The sequence below is a fragment of the Branchiostoma belcheri genome, unplaced genomic scaffold (assembly GCF_001625305.1).
Source record: "Branchiostoma belcheri isolate BF01 breed outbred unplaced genomic scaffold, Haploidv18h27 scaffold79, whole genome shotgun sequence".
Taxonomy (NCBI): Eukaryota; Metazoa; Chordata; class Leptocardii; order Amphioxiformes; family Branchiostomatidae; genus Branchiostoma; species Branchiostoma belcheri.
In genome coordinates, this window is record NW_017804453.1 from 411,104 (window position 1) to 435,469 (window position 24,366).

Sequence of the window (24,366 nt, forward strand, 5' to 3'; positions counted from 1 at the left end):
CGTCTATGTTTAATCAGGAAAGTACTTACTCAACACTTGCGTGGGAAATTTGTGTGTTCAAACTTGGCAATAGGCACAGAGATGTCAGGTAGCTTTTACCCTATGACCTACTATGTATTCTCCTGGATGTCTAAGCTTCACAAACGTATATTCTGAACTGAATTTTAACTTTTTTTTCAAATACGTTTTTTTAGAAATACCATATAACTAATGAGTTATCAAGATCATACCCGCCGGTCCTGGAAAATGACAAATGAACCATCAGCAGGTCAGGAGAGGCATCGGACAGACAGACATCAGTTTGGGGGCAACAATTGTACTAAAGTAAATGTTGTCTTTTGTTTCATCCGTGCTTCACAACTATCATAGATAAATCACTGTTACCATTTATAATTGAACAAAGGTGCATTCTATACATAAAACCTTTAGCCATTAATGGCATACCAAATCTTAGAACTACTATGTTTTTAATATGAAATGTAGTTGAAACAAGGAATTAGCGATGTAAACTTGAAAGTTTGAAACATGCAAACCAAGCACCTTTATCATATTCTCTGATCTATCAATGATCCTTTCGAAATTACCACAGCAAAACCATATCGTTTGGACAGACATATGCACTGATTTCCCATGGTACTATTACAGTCATTGTAGAATCCTCATCAGTAGTCTGTTTTCTTTCACCCAAAGCGGAATGCAATAGAGTGTGACAGAGCAAATCTTCTTCAGCTAGAGATTAAATCATTTAGCAGGGCTACATGTATGTAGGGTGCTGGTACCTGAACAGATGCATATATTAAAACGCGATTCCCATTTCGCGACCAAAAAGGGGAGCTGCTGCCGTAAACACAACATTTTTCCTGGGCCTAGCGATTTGATGAGGTAGCATCTTTTTGGTTAGAGCCACCGATCCACGTCCAGCGATGTAATACTGGATTTGTACGGGGTCGAGACACTAAGGCAGAGAACAATTTCCATGTACTTAAGTCGAGCAGAGCATAACGACTTGTCTCCTGAGCGGGTTTAGGACCGTTGAGGTTGGGAAGGTGAATGAACCCATGGTGAGCTGTCTGCTGATGATGTTAGGCGGCAATGGTTGGTTGTGGAAACCAATTATGGACTATAAGAGAATTAAATTACTAATCTTAGGGACTACTAATACGGATTCACAGGGGATCAATTGACTGTATTGAAGCCCAAATATTTGTATTTAAAGCCCAAATACGCTTGAGGAGAATACTGGTAACTGAAAATCAGCAATGCTGCTCATGCGAGTTGCAAAATGATCAAATACATATATGTCTTTGCTACGGAAGTGTGCTGTTGGGCCTTCCTGGTTCAATACGGACGTAGTTTGTGTTCAGTTTCTTGCATTTGTCTCTTGGTTAATGATTTACCATAAGTTACCTTTAACTTAGTTAGGAGAGAAACGTCATTTTTCATATCCGTGTGATGTAGCGCGTCTGTGACCGTTGCCTTCAAGTTGGCTTTAACCGTACCTGGTATGTAGGCAATAAATTGCCGTGTTCGGTTTGATCACAGCTGTAGTCCTGAGCAAGCCGAGCCGTGTATATGAATGGATCTAATTGGAAGGTTGGAATAGTGGTTTCCAATTGGAACAGACGACCAGGAATGGGCCATTTTTGGTCATCAAGGAAAACGAGAAGCCTCAACAGGGATGAAATATCGATGAGCCCTTTGAATGAATCAATGCACGTTGGGTGATTAGTCGCTACTTTGATACAATATGATGTGTCAGTCTGTCCTCTTTCATCATGTTACCCAGGTTCTGCAGGCAAATTGCATTGGTCGCCCCTACAGCAAAAAATGAGGTTTCTTTGGGTCACTCGTAGACATGCAGCTTGTTTTATGGGGATTAAAATGTCAGCCGTTTGAACAATCTCTGGGGAACTTGAAGTGTCATGGATTTTTCTTTGTTCTCATGACTTATTCATTGTATATCTTTGCCAGTTCTGTATATATTGTGTCGAGTGCGTCTGGTTTGCTGCGTAGGTACTTTCATTGATTTAATTTGGTGTTGGCGCTGGTACTAGGGCAGGTCATTAATCAAGACTCTTCTGTCTACCAGGTTTGTCAACAACAGACGTGCACCAAGTCACATCGCGTTAACATGGAGCGTTCCAATATCATATGGTCTGAACGATGTGAACTGAATAAGCGCAGCAAGTTTTTCTTTGCAAGTTTTTTTAATCATTTCCTTTATGTTGGATACAGTACAAGTACAAGCACATGCTACATGATACAAGTCAGATGGACACTATCGCTCATTGCGGTAACATCCTACGTCCAAACATTTACATTAGGTCACATACCTACATAAAGTTGTACACATATGCACAAATACGTCTGGTCTTGGTCAAGCAGATGATTCTTTAAAACGAAAGCAATTTTGGCATGATGTGAGCGGTAAACTTTGGCATCTCCCAAAAACTGTAGTCTATGGACTAAAAACACATTACATGGCCGATCAGTTTGTTAGAAGGGCAATATATCACCAACACATATGTATACACAGTCATTTATAATGCATAATTAGTCAACAAAATGCCCGCGGGGTTATTCAATCAATAAGCATACGTTCAGGCAAGTCATAAATCAAATTCCTCTTCATTAATCAGGATACATCGTAATTAAGATGACGCTCGCCCTTTGGAGGATATAATGCAGTAATTATGTGTACTTAGGTATATGTAATTTCATGACGAAATAGGGAAAATATGATTGTTGATCTAAGATATTAAAAAAACATACAAAGACAAACCACACACATACGAGTACACAACAGAAGTCAAATACTGAAAGTCATCATAAAGCAGTACTTGGTGAGGCCTAGGGAAACAGTTGCGCTTCCGATTTCAGTCCTAGAACAAGGTCTGTAGGTACGTACCTGCACGCGCACGGATTGTTTGCTTTAGATTCCGGCTGAGATCATACACGTGACAAATACTGTTTATCAAACTTGAAAAAGGCGGGTTTTGCTAAGGTCGGTTGGGAAACCGGAAACACTTATTTTTTTTCTTCCGCCCTGTGTGATCTGTGAGTTCTCCGCGTCTGACATGTGATGTGCTGGGAACATGAATCGCCGGTATGTTTTATCTAAAATAGCTTCCTGAACATCACAACGCAATCTGTCAGTGTTTAAAGGTTAGGGTTGAAACATAATCTGCCTTTACTGCTGTACCTGCACAAAATAAATGTTACTCTCAGATCAGTGGTTACGGCTGCTTAGTGGTTGAGTTTCGGGCCTTGTTGGAGGGCCCAGAAGTGGTACGGGCCATTTCTGATTTCAGGCCCTTTCAATGGTCGAACATTCACATAAGACCACAGCATGTACGTTTTATGGATGACATCCTCCGCGTTCTCCAAATCTAATGCGATAGAGCGAAAAAAATATGGCGGGCCAAAAAAGAAAACAAGATTCCTACATTTTAAAATTTTGACATCATAAACCTCGCTAAACAAGAAATGATACCTATACTGTGCTAAGTTTACTGCCAACTGTTACAATATCCATTTGTCACTGAACAGATAAAAGTTTTCAATCATTCTAGAGACGGTTGTGATTCAGTGGGAACATCACATATAAAAGGAATGAAATGCACTACTGCATCAAAGTAAAAGACAAAACAATAAATCAGAGCCTTGATTTGTGTCCTCTCCATATTTATCTGCCATCGCCGTTCTTGCATGGCAAACAGACATCTTTGTCCATTTTCGGTATGTTGACCACTGTCAGAGAACAACACAATTTCTTGCTTTTTTTATCCACACACTGATGTAATACATAAAATTACTTGCTGTGGCCCAAGTTTAAACTGAACGTGCATCAACAAATTACGCTTTCAAGTCAATTTCTATGGTCTGTTAACGGTGAGTAAATTTTTAATCTTGTAACAGACCACTAGGACCATTTTTAAATTCGAGTCATGCGTCAGCTGGTTGTGTTTTGGTACTTCTTATTTGCCAAGCAGCTTCTTCATCAACCAAACGACCTGACATGTCGTTTGGTTTGACAGATGGAAAAGTGAATCCAGAGGAATTAGACCAGTAGACGGCTGAGTGACCAGGGGTTTGGTACAGTGTCTGTTGTATTATCTATAGACTGCCTATGATGACCTTTCCACGCATCTAGAGGTCAGAGGTTAACACTATTCTTCTGAGAGCCGCTGACTGAATTCCGCAAGTAGAAAGGTCAGCCACATGTCTGGTCCGCTGATGGCTTAGCCTGGAACCTGTCCAAAGATGCACTACCTGGGATCATGCGGCACAGACTGAAAGGGCTCGGCTGCACTTGTGAAGTGGCCTCGCTACATTCTTCTTCTCAACCCCTCTTAGACTGTAGAAGGCAATGCGATGTAGGGAAAGCTTAAAACGAGCTGACCAAGACCTTTCTACTTCGAAGGCAGCTTTTGCTTACATCTCCATTTACAGAAAAGGTGCATATGGCTACCATGGGGCTAACATCTCAGGGTATGGCTCAGATTCAAATAGATAGCGAAAGAAAAACTCCCTCAATCATGTTTTGTCAACGAGTCAAATTTACGTCTGTGAGGTTTATGTATGAGATAAAGTTTCTCGGCAAGAGTTTTCATGCACAACTCATTACTTAACAGTTCAATAGAAAGTCAGAACTTCGATGCCATCGCACAATTCCCTGGACTCACATTGATACAGCAAACCACCAATATCATATGACAGATGGTATTACAAAACGCGCATATAACAATGTGACTTAACGATTGAATATTACAGATATACGGGAGAATCGCAGTGTTTCGTACCTACAGCCATTATTTCATTTGTAACGAGATACATCCATCCTGAGCTTTGTCGTTGTCAATGGCTTGTTTTCCTGTGAGGGAATTCTATGAGTGTAAGTGGTTTTTCTCAGACTGTCACGCCATGATAGATGAACCCAGCTATGCTTAATACATCCATCCTAAACTAAACTAAACTTCCAGGTACAGCAATATTGTTTGGGGCTGCTGGTTGGTTTGTGACTGGTTTGACCTTGAACATGTAGTTTCGGTTACGTGGTGGGTGGGAGGTGACTTTGACAGTTGATTAATAGGAAGTCACTCCTGAAGGTGGCCCAGCACGCGCCGAGTGGAAGTGGGTGGCATGTGGAGGAACTAAGGAAGTAGTGTAGTGTAGTCTACATTCAGCAAACCAAAAACCGCTTCCCAGAGGTCCGTGTACTTGACGGTCACGATACCCCAAACACTTACCGAAAGCCTGAAAATTTTCCGATTTCCTGTTACAGATTAGAAACATGGTACTGGGACAAAAAATACACTTTGTATGTACCCAGCAGTCTCCGCTACCCTTTCAGTTGTGCCTGATTGCCCGCTTTGCCGAAACTTGCTGCGTCTGCCAGAATAGGTAGCCCGGGCTGGGTCCAAATGACTCCGCTGATGGCGTGGGCGGAGTTTCACTTCTGTTCCCATCTACAACAAGTTTTCCCCGCTCTACTCTACAGTTCAGTGAGCTAGAATCAACGCGTATCGAGTTCTGGCCAGACAAAAATCCTCCGGGGAATATTTTGGATAAGACGTTGTCTTAAAATCAGCCTCTGGTAAGTACCGGTCGATTTTTTATCTGGGGACATTTGTTATTCAAGGGCATAAAAGAAGTTGATCGTCTGATTATCTGATTTATGAGGCATAGGAAAGAAGTCCCCCTGTGTCCGATATACGACACCCTTAGGAAAGCTGAACCTCTATTCTAGACAGTAGACATCGACCCAAAGCCACTACCTGTCACAACATCGTTGGCTGTCCTGGTAAATAAGTGAGCAGATTTGAAGTGGCCTATAGCTACTGAGACAATTCAGTCAGAACTATGAGCCACAAAAGGGAGGGGGTACGGCCACAAACTCTGTCTGCTACAAACTTACATTGTCGACTAAGTCTGAATCTATCAATAGTAAAGAAAAATTCCTATTCCTTGCGCAAGTAGATTAGCCATGTATAGTGATAAGAAGGGACAGGTTGAACCTGTATATACTAGTATCATAGATACCACACTCTTATATCACTGTAATTGTGCCTAGAACTGATTTATTACCATGACCTGTAGTTAGCTTGTGAGAACATAAACGTACAGTCTATACCATTCATTCATTCATTCATTCATTCACACGAGAAATTTGTAGTATTGCGTCGATGCATAATCTTTGAATGGTTGGTCAGGTTCTCATACTCGCTGCCTGGCCCGTAACGTTCCCAGGAACCACGTGGCCTGGAATTGATGACACGAAAGTCAGAGTTCAGTAATTGCACTTTGCCGTTCGAAGAACACATTTGGTCAGCCAGCCTTCCTCCCACGTACGTGGCAAGACTGCTGATAAACACACAACCGCTATACGACAGTCGACAATCGTGTGCCGTCAACTTACGGCGCGGTCACATTCGTCGGTAGATCGTAGTATGATTTTATTGCGTAGCATTTTCAAGCAGGCTCTGACAGAACCAACAAGGATCTCTAAGATAGCACATTTCGTAACAGAACAGTTGAATTTGAGCAGGAGACATGCACAGCTATCCAGAGAATGCCTTCAGTTTGCGATCGTGTGACGATTGTGTGACGATTATGACGGAGCCGATATCGACTTCCAACAACCTTTGACCGGTTACTGACGCATCAAGTCAGTTGTCCTGAGCGACTGAGTCAGGCGGATGAAGTACAAAACATAAAATATATGTTGAAATTATACATACTAGACTAACTAGGCTAACATATGTAAATTTATTATAGCCTGTCAGAATCATGCGGGGCTAATCGTGGGCTTCAGTATATTATTTGATAACCAACCAGTTTTTTAGTATTTGCTTACTTTTTGCATTGTGAAAGTCACATCTAAAGACATATTCAGATCTGCTTGTGACACCTTTAAGACTTTCAAGCCGGTTTGAAAGTATCATTAATCCCCAAGGCGCTCTGTGATCTCATCAATCAAAACCAGAAGGTGGTATAATTGAAGCTAAGAAGACTGATGGGTTCAACCTTAAAGAAGTATCATCTCTCTGCGAGCGCTAACGCAGATGAATCGAACAGCGAGTCTCTCACATTAACTCCAGAACAACTTGGGTTTAACCCCCCCCCCACTACCTCGTCATCCTGCACGGGACAAGAGACTGAACCCGAGCGTATCTTTCATGTCTTATCGGCCGCAGGACCCGGGGGGCATTCACCCATACGTCTGCGTGCAAGTCTGCGCAACCCTCGGGTCGAACCCAATCTACAAAGACTGACCCCGGGGTTAGAAGTCCATGTGTCTAGGACGCCACGATAAGACGATTGGCACTACTTAGGTTCGTGGCTCAGGCAGTCGAGCTTATGAAGGTTCTCTGCTTCAAAGGGACCCTCAGGCAGAAATGGAAACCCGGCTGTTTCACTGCCGACACACTTTGAAAACTGTGCGATAACCTTGTCACACAGCGCCAACTAAAAGGCGACTTGCAGTTGATATTGAGCCGAAAGTCGCTATGATCAGTTTAGCTCAAATAAACTCACCGAAAAGTTGAGCTACTCTTTCACTGATCGTGACAGAGAAGACAGACACAATGCACTGTTTATACGGATTTACTGTACCGGAAAATTCCCCTAGCACTTTTCAACAAGTACAATGAGTAGTGGACCTCCATGACATGGGCCTGTCCAGTAGCTTGCACGGTAAACGACAACAGCCTGGATTGGAACTTCCGACCTCATGGTCCACTAGCCACCTGACTACGCACGCTAATAAAACTAGAGCTAAATGCTGTCAAAGGACTTATAATCCCAGGGCTACTCCAGGAAATAATCAACGTTAATCCTTGGCTGATCCCACGAAATGAAAGATGGATTTTATCTGATGGTGTTATTTGGGACTATGAGTTTCTCCATTGCGCTCAAGGCTGTACCTGTCAAGGTTTAAAACTTGTCTTCTACAAAAGCGTGATATGTTCCGTTTCGGCTGGTCTGACTTTTAAACACCATTGGAGTATACGTACGTCAATCGCTTCACAAAGCAGGCAAAAACGTATATATACCCGTTGGTTATCACGAATTCATTTACCTGTTTTGTCAGTACGATGGAGAGAAAACCAAACTCACCAAAAATCTTTTCACAAATACCTCAGCAACTTTATATCACACAGGGAAATCCAGTCGCCACACAGACCACTCATCTATGCAAATATAAATCCCCCTTGGTCAGGTTGAAGCCACAACAGGTCATTCAGCTGATTCACAATAGAGAGAAGATTCCCTTGTGGTGAGCAGATAACGTGGTTTTATTGCTCCCAGGTTTGCAGTAAGTCCTCTTGTGCCGCTGGTGTCTATTAACGTACGGACTGTGAGCGTGAAAGGACTTTGTGTGCAGGCATAAGGAAGCACCCGTGTAGCAAGAGATAACACACCATAAAGCTACTTTTTCTCTTCGGATAGGAAATTCCGTTATTCCACACGAAAGTGGCTTTCGTTGAAGGAGTCCTTGTCAGTGAGAGCGAAATTCAAATCCGCTTTCCTTTTTCTTTCGTACTTATTTGAATTCATACATTTTGGGATTAAGTTTCAGTGAAGGGGCGAAAGCGGTCACTAACATCAATTGTTGATATTACCAAGTTTGATCGGCTTATTACCTCCATGTATACGGAAGTATTGTTCTGACTGGGTTGGTGTGTATGCTCGTCCAGCACCGACGGTTGCAGGCAGAGGGTGGATATTTTGGTTCCTTGATGGACAGGAAGGTTGAGCCTGAAGTAAATGGGCGGTATTCAAGAAGTAATTGACAATGTACACTGCAGTTGCAATGCATTCACGAAAACCCAAACACTTTTTAAATCTCCGGTTTTTGGTAGAAAATAAATGTTTTGCGTGTTGTGACCATGGATGGGCCTACACGTCAAACAGTCACTGCGGTAAGCTTTATTAAGGGTAATGGTGGGTGGACTTTGCTACTGATTGATAAAGTCATGCGGTTGTTGTCCTTTACAATTACCGTGCATATTTGCTGGGCTCACTAGTTAACGCAAGCGTTCCTGTAGATAAAGAGGATTGATGGTATCTACTATCATTCTTGACTTTTGATGACGTCGGACTATCAGTCTGCGTCTTTAGAACATATGATTTTTTTCACTGCCTAGTCAGCAGACATCTCTTATCCCGTGACCTCTGAAAGACGCTGTAGCTGTGACTCTCATCTATCCTCGTCAGAAATCCTCCAATCTCCGATCTCAGTCTGCGCTCAGAAGGGACGTGATGAGTTCACCCCGCAGGGTTATTGCACCCTATCCTAGAGAAGGTCAAGTTCAGATGCCTAGCGGGGAAAACCAGATTGCTATTCATCGTGCTGTAAGAAGAATCATATTGCTTCACTTCACTCTACATGACTGCGCTCACACTATCTCCAGCTACCGCAACAGCTTTGAAGTAGAGGACATACGGGTAGATATTACCTGGGGCAATATAAGGAGGCCTGTAAGAGTGGTATATCGCACTGCAGCAGTCGTCTCTGATCCGCAGCCAACAACTAATGTGTTTCTCTTGTTAGACGATTGACGTAGGACACGTCACAATCAATTATACCGGGAGAGTCGTTTTACCCTCCGGGGAAATGGGACGTAAATTGGTCTTAGGCGACACAGTCGATAGTCCGGTCAGATAACAGGCCAAGGTTGCGAAAAAACGACTTTGGCCTTGAAGAAGCAGAGTCAAGTACGAAAGGTGTATGCGCTCAATTACTGGTATTTCCTTCTGAATTATGAAGTCATTTCCGTCTTGGAAATCCACAAATCTCTTTGGTGAATGTTATCTTGCGTCCCCCTCTTAAAGGCTGAGAGTCAATTGATAAGACACGTTTCCTTATCTATAGGACCGCGTAACTGTCTCACAATGATGGCTACCTCTTAAGAATGTTAATGCACTTACGTGAATATATCTACATTGTAGAGGGCACGGGCCTTGTCACATACGTACATCGTACCGTCGCAAACTGAATGCATCCTTAGGACAATCGACTACGTAGTCTACAAAATTCAATTATCTGAAAGGGCTGTCTCAGATCCATGTCAGCAGTTGGTTCTGTCACAGCCTTCTTAAAAATTCTAAGGCATCAAAATCTTACCAGGGCCTACGACGAATGTGACCGCGTCGTAAGACGTATATCATATAGAAAGGGGCTAATGATACTTTCAGAAGAATTCCTACAAATGCGTCCCCAAGAACGAGTCAGCGCCACTGAACTATCCGTAAGACGCCTTTGATGTAGTGGACCGCGCTAAACGCTAAGTTCACACCCCGATTAGAATTCAGATGCCAGCTTCCCCTTCAGCGCCCAATGAATATAGAAGATGAAACATGGGCTAATCTTATTACAGCAGGAAAGCACGGTAATCCCTCCATCGGGCCGTGACGTGCAGTTTAACTACTTCTGCGCACTGCCAAGTTACAGAGAAGTTTGCAAACTTTGGGCCCGGTCACATTCGTCGTACGATCGTCGTACGATCGCAAACTGAAGGCATTATGTGGATAATCGTGTATCGGCTGTGCGAATTTGAAATTCAGCTCTTGTTACCGAAAATAGTATCTTTGTCGGTGGTTGGTCACAGCCTGCTTGCGGCTGAATGTCACTGTGCCATAACAAGTTACATACACATTCCTCTAAATTTCTACTTTGGCCTACATTATGACTACTAACACGACTTACACGACTTCCAATTCAATTTGCTGAAGTATATATGTATGCCATTCGGTACTTGGCAGAAACATACATGCGTCACGCGAATTCACTGTCTTTTTCTTTATCTATACATGTGTATATATATATAACTCTTGTGGTGAAGGCATTTTATTCTTCTTCGGTAAACTTGAATGTGTTATCTATCGTCATAAGACTAGATTCTGCTTTCCCATTGCATCGGTTTTCGGCCTGTTCATGGTGAAATAGCACGTGTGTAAGCAGATCTAATCTACGGCGCACTTTGTTTAGGTGTTACGTTTTATAGTTACGACAAGGCACTTAACTGTCCCGGGGATTTAGGGGAACTATAATGCCAGCAATGACGCACATCCAGCGGGGAGAACTTCCCAACACCTCCGGGTCCATTCAAACACACCTCCCACAACATTCTCAGTCTTTCCTCACGATGATGAAAAACTGAATCGATTTTCCTCGTCCGCGAAAGATTGACACGAAAATTGGCGAGCCGCAGGCCTACACATCCTCCCGCCCTCACGAACACGTCAAGACGCATTCACACCTGCAGGATGTACGGCGGAAAGAATATATCCAAGAAATCCCTTCTGGAAGATCTAAATAGGGTCTTCCATCACCCGTGTGTCATCACCTCTTTTCCACTAGGCCGGTGATCACGCTGCGACCGTACGGCGACCAAATTGGGTTTGTGTGCCCTTTGGTTTCATCATTTGAGACAATGCAAGATGTAAACATATGATTGAAAGGACAAGACAACGAACAAAAATTGATCTTTAAATCTATGAACTTCGTTGAGCGATCTGTCAAGTCTCCGGTCGCCATACGGTCGCAGCGCAATCGACGGCCTAGTTGAAAGGATCCTGGGAAGAGCCACGCCACTTCACGGTCACCTTGTGGCAATTGAATCAAAGCATAACGCTCCTGAATAGTAAGATAAATTTGCGTAGCCTCCTTTGGCACTTCCTGGGCCCTTTCTGCCCCCGCTACCCGGTTATTAATCTCCCTAGTGAGACGGATGACCATATGTGTATCTGAGGTCGCACACGGGGATTACAGAACGCCACAGCGCCGGGATTTGAGGAGGCAGAACGAGATAGACCCTTCCTGGGGAAAATGAGGTTTCTCCTGTGGCACACATATTTCATGCCGACTGGTGGTTAAGACTGATTGATCGCGGCGCACCCTTTTCGGGATGTCCAGCTTACCCTTTTGTGGGTTTGCCATTTGGAGAGGTGAGAATACTCGTACATGTAGAGGAATCTGGTTGTCGTATGACCTACATAATACTGCATTATACGTGTACTATGAGCGCGCATGAACAGACATGATGCTATTCACAGAAATTCAGGTCAACTAAAAAAGAAATATTGCCCAGTCAAGGGGTCGAAAGTCAATCACATAAAGCTTTAATCACCTGCTCTTACAAACTAGTACAGGGTTATGGAAATCAATGACAGCAGATATTACGACCTATATGTATGGCATCTTTGTGCTACAGTTACCGGAAATTATTTTGTTATAGTGAGTGGGTCCTTTTTGTGAAAAAATACTTCAAAGAACGATCCCTCAACTAGAATTCATCTAAATTCAAAGTCGCTACAATCCATAGGACTCTGTAATGTATGACTGAGGATGGATCTGTCAAACTCTATCCTCTTTACACCCCACCCCATGGCAGACACAGACGAGGAGACTAAACTACTACCTATCATTGCAGTACAGCCGACACTTCCTGGCAGACAACAATGGCAAACTGACACCAAAACAGATCACTCACCTACATGAAGCCGGCAACAAAAGCTGGACGAATTCTACGCAATATACAGTTGCAGTTGCCTGCGCATGACCATCGCAGCTCCGCAGTCGTACCCACTCACCGGTTTAGTTACCTCCGACTTGATCCTTATAGACGCTCCTCGGGACAAATGTTTGCGGAGCTTCCGTTAAGTCTGAGCGCAACTTTACGACCATTCCATAATCCCCAACCCGTCCGTGGGGACGATATTTATAGCTTCGGCGTTTCTAGATCCCACCGTGGACACCATTTGTCAGGCTCTGATCGCCCCATTTCCCGCCACATCGACGCGGCATCCTTTTTGTCACGGTCTCGATCACGGTGACAAGAGTTATCGTCTGCCCTGCTCCACCGACTCTTTTTATGGAGCACTTCCTATCTCCCTCCGGATCATACCGACCCGCCATAAACACAGAACGGCTTTGTTTTTACGTCTGAACTCTTGGGAAACTCATAACTCGTATATAGACTTATAGACTTTCTGGAAATCCTCTACACACATACAAAAGTGCTAAAATAAATTGTCTGTTAAAGGTACAAACCATGGCCTTATAGCCTAGATGAGGCCATAACAAAATGTTGCAACATGGTTTTCTTTGCTGATTCTTGTGTTCTACATTTATTGTCCGATTATAACGGTGGTAAACCTAACTGTGTGGCCCTCGTATTACCCAGCCCGGAATATGAGGATGTATAATAGCCAGTCAGCTTGCGGGCCGAGGGAAGTGGTATAGATTAAAGCAAGACAAATTTTGAATTAAATGGACAAACTAGAAAGACCATATTTCCTATACCATGGATACATGTTTAAATTCTGGACACATTCACTGCTGAAGGTTTACCCCCTAACGGCGAACACATTTTTGTAAGATCAACAGATATACTGTGTCGTTACTAGTGTGCAATTTCACTTCGAATGGAATTGGACGACAATTATTGCGGCCAGACTCCCCTAATTCTTCTTACGTTAACGTAACAGTTATAGAATGCAGGTATAGAAACTCGTGTATGGAAATGGAATAGGCCGATGGAATGGACAGATACAGATGGACCATAGTCGATGTACATTTATAGAACATAGAATCTGTAGATTTATTCCATGTATTGTCCTTGGTATATCACAGGTGCATGAGAAGAACACTGTTACAGGTAGTCACTTTGTTTCAGCAGGCAGGTCACGTTTTTTCCTCGTCAATGCTGGTCGAACAGAACAGAACACATGGCATAATGTCCAAAGTAGATTGACCACTGCCTTCCATAGTTCGTCGCTCATAATCGCTTCATTCCATACCACCGGTCATCCGCGCTGGCCTCGCCTCCGAGAGGTCAGGGTCATTTCACATCCGGCTGACCACCAGCCGGCTATCTCTCCAGTCTCAAGACTCCAGACCCTGCCGTTATTTCCGTCTATAATAGACTTATATGCTTAGGTTCCAGCCGTGAAGCATTCTGTTGATTGCCTTGTGAGCATGAAAAGAGGAGCCAATATGAGAAAGATCCATCAGCCATGGTAGAAAAGGTAATGAGCCACACACACCGTGCACTGATTTTTCTCAGAATGTACGCCAGAAATCCCCGGAGAGAGACATGCAATTCAAGGCTACCTTTCATCTTTTTGGTATTCAAGACCAATTTCCAGCGGCGTTATCCACACGAGATAAGAATAGATCCACACTGATCTTTCTCAGCGTGTTTCAGCTAAATGGCTGTCCTTGGCATTTCATATTTCAGACCACAACTCGCAGGATGTGGAATGTCTTCCAGGAAAAGTTTGAGTAATGAATATGATAGGATTTATTTAAGATGTAGAAAATACGAGTTTAAGGATGATTTGTAACGACGAAAAATGACGTGTGCTGAATACAATCCTACGCAGCCCACCCACGGTCCTCCCTTAACAACCCTACTCAGCTCTCCTCAAAATATCAATGTTATGACACTGCCCAAAGCAACTGTAGCAAACTAAGATGCATTGGTAGACGTGAATACCTCCGAGCAGGCATCTGCAACAACTGTAACGTGTCGCCAGAGAGCGCTTCTCGAGAAAGTGTATAAATAAGTGCCACAGGATGTCACTCCGGAAAGACAAACTCTCCTCTCCTGTCATGGGTGTGTGTGTGTGTGGGGGGGGGGTATAATTAGCAATCACAGGTGACATGTGTCTTCGGACTGGAGCCAGCAAAGCTTTATCTAACGCCCTTACAGAGTCTAGAGAGATTTCGAAGCGATTGTTTCCTTGAAGTGAGAAGGATCCATCCCATGCCAGAGACATCTATTGCTGTACCCGACATCAGCGCACACATCTGTGATGTATGGGGCTTTGAAGCTCTCATGATTCGCTCGATGAAGACTTTGCTTAGTGATTGAATTACATTTTAGCCTAGTTTTACTTATACAAATAGCAAAAACATAGAAAATGACTGAAAAATGATAGAAAAAATAAATTCCACTACACTTTGGATTTATTTTCCGATATTCTTTGTAATTTGCGGTACTAGTATATAATTGCTCCCTCTGCAGCTCCTTTGTAGGATTTACAGCATGGTGGCAATTCTTGAAGCGTATGAGAATTGATGAGCGCGCTTACGTCATCCTTATAATGAACTCAGCAGGCCTTACTTTCTGGGACCGCGCTGCGCCAGGTTAGCAGGTAATGTCCACATCTCACGCCTACTTCGCTTTGACAGGAATAATGCCTTTATCCACCTACGATTTGGATTGATGGCGAAACTAGTGGAGCCTAACAAAAGGTCAGGCTGACCAGATCATTAATTCGGAGAAGTCAGGGCCCAAGGAAATAAATGAAACGTACGAACAAGCGTGCGAGAAATCACCATTACGCAAGGAAGCTGCACTACTACCTGACGGGACGTGGACAAAACTAACAGAAGATCTGTCTTTGACGTACAGTGTTTGAAATATGACTGCAATGGAGACCAAGTTTAAGGATGCCTTCATCGTGGGCTAACGGCACTGCGTCCATCGACCAACCGTTACGGGTGGCTGCGGCGGAGCATTGACTGTTCGATTCACTTTGGACGTGTTCGATTTTTGGGGGGTTGAGATGTTCATTCGACCCTGGAGGATTACTATTCATTCAAATTCAAGCAGTAACCGTCACTCATGTTGTTTTGGAGCCGCCAAGGGAGAAAAATGAGATAGAGTTGGAAAATGCAGTTCCTTGATATACCAAGTTAATACCAACCATGAAGGCATTACCCGACATTTGCTACGTTTGTCGTTCGGTATGGTGATACATTTAACATGATAATTTCGTCGGAATATCCAATGTGGAGATTCTGTCTACGTATTTTCCCACTGGCTACCACAAGGCAACAAACATGCATAGAGCAGGATAACCTTTGATAATCTATTCCGGAACCTTTGACCTAACGTTCTGTCAGCGGTCCCAACGAAACTGTACACAGGGACAAACTGACACCAAAAACAATGCCTACCGTTTCACGAAGGTATGATAAGCGAAAGGAAAGACGAAAACTTTTTAATCTCCACATATTGACAGCGCTGCTGCAGGCAATGTTGATGTACCAGAAACAGGGGCGGGACAGTCTAATGCAATCTCGCCAAACCTGAACGATAGATGTAGCGCTCACGTTAATTACGCCATACGTTCTATTTGTCATCATCTCGTTCGGTACGGCGGACGCCACGATATTAGGTTAGTTATGTTTCCTAACGAAATAGTTTCATTTCATGTCCCCCATGAGCTCATCAGAGGCATCTTTTCAACACCGGGTGGATTATAAAATTTGTCTCCCCAACGTCAGAAAGTGACCAAGACAACACGCATTGGTTGAGCGGATAGTTACAGATCGTTATCTCACATGACACGGGAATACAACTCGTTAAAAGTATTCGTTTGATATCGTTTGCTGTTTGACGGTCAGGCTGGTTCATTGCGTTCTACAGTTGCGCTGAATGGCTTGGTCTAATTGGGCCTCTCCCTGAGTTCTTCTGCAGTCACATTTAATCGCACAAATACATGCTTGATTTTGTTACCTTCAATTCATCTTTTACTGAAATTGCGTTGCATTGCGTATTAAACATCTGCCAATAGACGACTGGAAAGCTTTAGCGGTCGAAGATTCCTATGCTATTCTTAATCAAAGGTAGAATTGAGGTAGGAACGGAAATATTTCAACACAGTACTACTGTATATCGAATGATGCAGCAATTAAACGTCTGGCTTCTCCCGAGAATGCTACTGCAATTATATTGTAGGACAGGATGCCTTCCTTAAAATATATGACAGTTCGAAAAAGTCTCGCCTCCTGCCTTGTGAGGAAAGAAATGAGCCAGACTGGTTGGGCCGGTCCTTTTCAGACGTTAACAAAAGTAATTTCGTTTTGAAAACGCCACACGACTAGTTGGAACCCGCCCCAGGCATTACCATTGATTTCCTTTGTGACTGTTTGTGACAAGAGAATTAATGACGCAGAGCCCAGGCCCTATCAGTGATGGCCATGCACCCTAAAAACGGCGGGAACTAATCTCCGTGACAAGTCATAGTAGGACGGATCTTTTTTATACAGGGTTTGGAGTTGGGGACCCTGAAATGGCTGGCATATTGCGCTCACCCACGTTGACGCCACTAAAGCTATCTTCCTTTTTTGTCTGTTGGTACTTCTCATATGCGCATGATCTTTATTAGGTTATGAAACAAATCTAATCAAAGATAACGAGGACGACGATCAATGGGTTACATGCTGCACTGTTAGATGATTCAAGGGAGAGAGGGAGGATTGTTGTGAACCATCCAGCCGGCAACAGCAGCACATTGGTATTCCGCGCGCTCCTCAGAGGGCAGGCGGTCCCAGGGGTGCTTTTGTCGGGAGGGTGATCTCGTGCCGAACGACGAACAGGTGCGACCTCGTTGAAACCTCTTCCGGTGCGCTTCACATAAGAGCGAGGGACAGAACTTACGTGAGGGCGGCACCACGGCTTTCAGCACCCCGGACAGTGCCGCTGCGCTCCGGCCCCAATCGCCATGTATTCTAGTCAGGCCTACTCAGCACCACGCTTACTGTTAAATGTACATGGTAGACTCACAGTGTGTGTGTGCAACAGTGCAGTAGGCTGAATTACGCCCAGGAACATTACATCTGACGACAAGCCATCAAGAAGTACGTGGCTCCGCACTAAAGGCACTTTCTTAGCCATAAGCCCACACAGCATTATATGGAGGAAACGCTAAAACAGCCAATAACTGCACACATTAAGCTATGCTGCAATGCACAGGAAAACGCGGTGCAAGGAAAGCATCCTATTTCGTTAATGAATGTATTGATTACGGTTTGTTGGATTGGCTGTTAGGAGGCGGGTCTCCGTGCCTTGCAGCCGCGCAGTAACACTGCTACTTATCAATAAAGCACGTCTCAGCTTCGTCTTCCGAGCTTCAAGCATGGTGAAGTCTACATGGCAAAAGGAACGTAATCGCCGTAGCCACACTAACATTTAGAAGATGCATATATATGTGATTGTACAAAGAATACCCTACCTTGAGTTGCTTTTGCAATGTTCCAGGGTGGTGCCAGTTTGTGGACTGATATTGCCAGCGCTTCAGATGTAGGGTACTACTAGATAGAGGCGGGAAGTCTCTAAAGAGATTTCGGCACTACACAACTAGACAGCTGGGCGTTCAAAACACCTTTAGACTCCCGGTCCAACCTCAAACATTAGAGTCGATCTTCTCCAACTTAGCAGACACCTCTGATAAGGGCGAGCTTGCGGACGGCGTCGTACACAGAAGACTGCAACCGTCCAACTGAGCCCGGAGAGGCAAGTTCTTATTGGCGGGTGTATCACATTAACCCCCGCTGAATTGCTTACCAGTGGAGACCAATCACCTCACGGCTAGGCGATAAATTGTAAATATGGGATTGTTGTAAAGATAATGCCGTCGATAAAAGGCAGGAAGATGTTCAAAATGGATCGCCGGGCGAATATGAATGTGCAGAAGTCACGGGATGTGTTCGAGCCAATACTACATCAGACTGGAACCATTTGAAAACAAGGATTCAGTCACTTAAGTTGACTCTGGATTTCGTCTCACATGCCGAATCATCCTTACATTTGAATCATATCACGGAAAATCTCCTTGTGTATTTTTAGCTTTTCCTCATATCACACGTTAGTCACGTATTCAGTACCGTCATCTTCTTTCAAAGGTCACTCCCCTACGCTGCTGGCGCTTCTTCAAAAGTTTGTAACCACCCCCTGAGAATGGTTCTCAACAGAATTTCATTGGTAGCACTACTGTGGAAAATGGATTGTCAACTTGGCCGTAGAGAGCCGTAAGTCTTGACCTGTCCGCCCCCCGGGGTCAGTGGGAGGAGCCGCCAGCCCTGGCAGCTGTCTGGACCAAGTGAAAACTAAATTTTTCTCGTCTCAGCTGCTCATAACGATAGTGAAGGTTTCATTGTGGTCCTGTTGTCAATCGTTAGTAACAGTGCCAGGAAGTGACCCTGGGGTTAGTCACTGACGCCCTCCCCCTCAATGCAGCGGCTCTACAGGCTTTAAGCGCGTAGGTCCTGCTCTGTGAAGGCTTTTAGGGCAGGTGGAATCAAACAGGGCCGGAGACACAGGGCCGTCATGTAATCTGGTTCCTCTTCAAATTCCTCTTCCGCTCTTTACGTGTGCATGCGGTAACGGGAATGACATCCATCACAAGCGTCCGGCTTCTCTAACCTATCAAAGAATGTTATATGAAACCAACACCGTCTCGAGGCCATAACCAAGGAGCTTTTAACCTCTTTGCTATAACATATCCTGCAGTACAAGATGTGACATACACATATAGAGGCATATTTGTCTTCTTCTAGGACCGAGACCCAGAAACTACATTCATTATGTCCCGTGGACCATCCTGGGATTATCAGTTTTAAAATTCTTTTGACGTTCAGACATATGCTGTGGCAATAGTGCGGACTACAATATATACTACTCATCTCATTGTCAGTCCAGTCTCGGAAGACTATCTGCTACTATACATATATATACTACTATACGTGACAAAAACGTCATAGGTTTTTAGTCCCATATTTGGGCTATTTGACGTCTGTGATAGTTCACGTCTCTTCTGTTCGCGCTTTGTCAGGTGGTAGTCCTATCGAAATTAGCACGTCGGCAAAACGTACTGTGCCTGCGCAAAACCCTGTTTTGTTTTTGGTTTTTCGTTATATGTTTGGTCAACGTTGCATTAGAATTTTTCTTGTTGCAGAGGATATATTTTCCAACATAACATTTGGCAACTACAGGCGGGATGTTAACCTTATATGCGCAAATACGGCCTTATATGAGACGTTCTACCGAGGTGGTATGTATAATTATTAATACATTACGGGTTTTGCGCAGGTGCAGTACGTTCTGCCGACGTGCTATCGAAATTATTCTTCATGCCCTTACAGAAATAAAAATCAAGCTTCTGTTTACCCTTAAAGGCTGATACAAAAAGTAAATACTACAGTAAGACTTGGGGCACTCAAATATTGCGAATTCGTATTTACGCGCACAAAGTCTGGAAGACTGTAGCTAGCCCACAGCCTATGGGCAGGCCAGTTCACATACGTGGAAGATCGCATTCTTGTGTTAGTGCTGGCTGTATTTTTATGAAAAAGTCTGACTCTTACTTGTGAGTGCTTGGAAAAAACTGCATCAAAATCGTACGACTTCCTACGACGAATGTGGCTGTGCGTATGTTGTCATGCAGCGCGGTACCGACCACTCATTTGTACACGGTGTCCTTTAACTAGCCGGAAAGGTTAACAATACATCATCTCTGGGACCACGGGTCCGTATCATCCCACACAGGGGGAATAGCAATAACACTGCGTCTGTTTATGTCCCCTTTTATTTGACTTTTACAATTCCTTCCACCACACGCCGAGATGCCATCAGGTCCAGTTAATTATCTTAAAACAATAAAGCTGATTCACTCGGGGACGAAATAATCCCCGATGCCGGGCTGACAGGTATATTGGTGGCCTCGCATTTCAACTAGGCTCCCGCACATACATTGCTTTAAATTACTGTCATTTCGCGGAACGGGGCGCAAGCGGAGAAAAGCCATCAAGTTTTTGACGCCAGTCTATGAATATTCGATGGTAAAGCGCATTGGCGTAATTGCGGAGATTTTTCACCGGAGACTTGCACAGCGGTAAAGACACAGTGGACGTCAGGCCTATCCGGGTGTAAGTACGCGGGAACTCTTGGGAATGGTCTGTTCCTGTCTTCCGTACACCTCTATGAAGAGAAGTGTTGCCGATAGAACGGAAAAGGTTAGACTACATTCCGTGTGCTGATATTGTGCACTATACACAACGTTTGTCTAGTTTTTCCCCCAATTTAATAACGACTTTAGAGTATATAACTGTATTGTAGCTGTATACTAGATATACAACTCATCATTGTGCTTTCTATCAATGATGTATAGGTTTAAAGTTTTATGTAGATTGTACTTTAAGGTAGTTAACAAGTAGTCTTATACGCTTTCCCTTACACTGTACATTCTGTCTTCTATCAATATTGTATGGCTTAGAATCTACGTATACATTGTACTAACACATTTAATTAGTCTCACATTTACCTGATCCAATTGCTGTGCTATACAATTTGACTTGATTAAAAAAAACTAGGGCACTAGGACAGTGATTGAACTCTTATTCTTGGACTCCTGATTATAGTACGGAGCACAGTGGCCATATGTGAGCTGATATTGGCCCCATATATTCGTACATATGAGAAACTATGTCATAGCAATGTGCACAAAGTATTGTCGTTCAGTACATCTAATACTACCCGCCTCCTAACAACAGACTGATCACTCTAAAATTAGTTTACGCAGTTAATGTTTTCTAGAAGATTGGAATGATAATCAAATTTCATTGCCACGAAATCAATAACAATAGAATACATTTACAGTACTGTGGAATAAACTGGAGTGATAAGACGGCGTTCAACGGTATATGACGACAGGGGAAATATTTGAACAAAAACTCCCCTGCAGTATCAGAATATGCCACTATTTCCTGACATCAAAAAATATATTCTAGCAAAAATTAAGACCATAGCACTATGACGAAAGTACCGGTGCAGTACTAAGAAAAGTCGCCAGCAGGCCCAAAGTCAACGCTGAGCTTTGTCACACACACACACACGCACTCACACACACACGCGCGCGCGCTCACAATACCTCAGTTTTTCACGAAGAAAATGATGCGCTTTTCTTCCTGTAGGCTTGTGGCTGTCTGCACACATACGTGCCAACTGTGCATACTGATTCATGCCCCAAAACTGCCACACTTGTACTTCTGTCTTGCGCAACGTTTCAAAAACATTCCCACTAAAATGGTTTTGGGGCTTAGCCAATCACGACCAACTCGACCTCCTCGGCTTAGCTGTAATTAGCGGAAGTACGATGACGGAGTGGAGTCATGTGGAGTCTCGCGCACGTACAGACACGGATTGGTCATTACGCCAAAACCATTAGGCAAATGCACAAGTCACGTACACCATACCACGCATTTGTGTCCACGCCGTGTATTTCACCCATGAACAGTGATTGAATAGTTCCTCCGCGGATCCAAAAGCTCTAAAAGGAAAACATTAAGCGTATTCAGACCTGAGATTAGGGCAAGAAGTAGCTGTCAGTTATGGTTTAAAGGTACCGACGCCAAAGCAAACTAAGGTTGCAATATCATCTGGCTATTTAACTATCCTTGCATTCCCACTTCTATGAAATTCAATGCTTCTCTTAACTCATGAATAAGTCCCTGGAACTCATCCTGTGATATTCGAATAAACTTGACTTGTCAGCTCATATTTACATTGTTATTGTGTTGGGAGCAAGAAAGATACAAATCAACGTCGACAGCTCTTGCTTTTTGTAACGCTCGACTGCCCCCAAGCTGACCCGTCACGCTGTTGGGCAAGGCCAAATAGAGGATATTAACATCAAACATGGCCTTTTGGGCATACGTTTTGAAGGTAGCTATAGAAAAATGCAACACTGTGTAAAAGCATCGAAGAAATTGCTTTGCAAACAACATTGGTCATTATTCTTCCATTTAGAATTTAGGCCGCCCGGCCTGTATATGACAGAATTCCCAGGCACGATTTTATTCCTGATCCCCCTCCCAGCTCGTGTGCACCTAAAAGCCTGAAGTGTTTCCATTTGCGTCCCCATAAACATTGTATTGCTGTGACCCAAATAGCTTTCTTCGTGGCCTTGCTCTTCTTCTAGTAGATGCAAAAATTACGAAAAACGAGAACGCTAATTCCCAAACACTCTGGGAATATCTACTGACCTGTATCGCAATGCTTCACACCTCTTCTATTCCGTATACGTACTGCAGTAAAGGCTTTAACATAAAAGTACTTTATTCCTCAATGTTTGGCATGGCAAACAAAAACTCACAGATATCGTCTTTCTCGAATTCGACAAGACCTTCCTATATTCTATCTCTTTGATGATGAGGCATTTAAGGTCACTCCAGGATGAGAGCAAACACTAACTGATGTGTCTATTCTACGTGACCAGCACGGTTAAACTTTCCCTGCAAGCCTACAGGGAGGCTCGGCAGCTTTCTCCATCAGTAGCCCTGCTAGCCCTGACATCCCTATATGGTACTTTCAGACAGCGACAAACAACATTAAGTGCACTAAAACGTCCTCTGACAGAGATTGTATTTTTATCGGTGTCCAGGTGACGTTGCGAAGTAGTGGATACATGTTGATGTCACTCTTCCAGGGACATGTACTGAGTGAAGATGTTGGAGGGAGATGAGGATGATTCCATTCGCTCTTATAAGTTATCAGCCTCCAGTCTACTAAGGGTACCTTTTAGAAGAAGAGATAAAACTGGTTCATTTGCCTGGTTACACACTTACAATTGCAAGTACAATATCCTAGCCCTCGGGCTAAATTACAGTGTACTATGTAACTGTTATATATTCAAGTTTATACAATACATACGAAATGTAATGCGAGAAAAATCAGTAACTCAGTATACATGAATCATACAAGTAAGATTGTAGAATCTTGACATTTTTTTTGAGACGTGAAATCTGCTGGGTTTAAGTCTGTGACCTTACAGGGGTTAACGAAAATTTGATACATAGTTACAAGGGTACAGAGATATTGATCTGTCCTCGGACGACTGTAAGACAATTTCTCCCCGCTGACCAGACCTGGACCCGGCGTCTCCCGGTGATTGTCTGTAGAACTTGTTGAAAGGATTAACCTTGAATGACTGTCTCCGCTCACGAGGAGCGGGGTTTGTCTCATGATGGGGTCGGTATGAACCTGACCTTCACTCCGTTCCTGTCATTAATCCGCGCCGAGGGGCGGTAGGGAGGAGACTGGCCGGGGTAACGGTGCACGGGAGGTTTCTATCACGCTGAGGTCAGATAAAACAGATTGGTTTCTTTTATTACAGGTACGAGTATACATCTTGGTTACGAAGTCCCTTTGTCTACATAATCTACCAATATAAATAAACTAGTTTCGAGCGTACGTTTAGACGAGTTACGACTATTCTGTAGCCTAATCCTCGTATCAGCCAGCATGGCTTAAGTGGCTTTCTTAGAGGTTTGGCCTGTCCTTGGTGCTGAATGATCCTCTCTTGCATAATACATACACCCAGACACAAAAAAACTTATGCGCCATCAACTTCACCGATCAGAAGCCCCACCTAGCGACAATTTTACGAACAACATCCATTCAGTGTGCTATCGTGTCTAGTTTTGACACGTAGCAAGGCAATAAACTTACATATATTTCACGAGTGATGACATGGTGTAGAGGGTGGGAAATTGTTATTGCACGTTGTCTG

General features: G+C 43.6%; 1 protein-coding gene across 1 annotated transcript in view; it reads right to left on the reverse strand.

The window, feature by feature from the left end:
- LOC109485871 (leucine-rich repeat-containing protein 4C-like) overlaps window positions 1-18,266 on the reverse strand; it is a 37,231-nt gene extending 18,965 nt beyond the window's left edge. Inside the window, exon 1 of the mRNA XM_019789542.1 lies at window positions 18,034-18,266. The gene's annotated coding sequence lies outside the window, so the exon portion shown is untranslated. The remainder of the gene's footprint in view (window positions 1-18,033) is intronic.
- Between the last annotated feature and the right edge of the window lie 6,100 nt (window positions 18,267-24,366).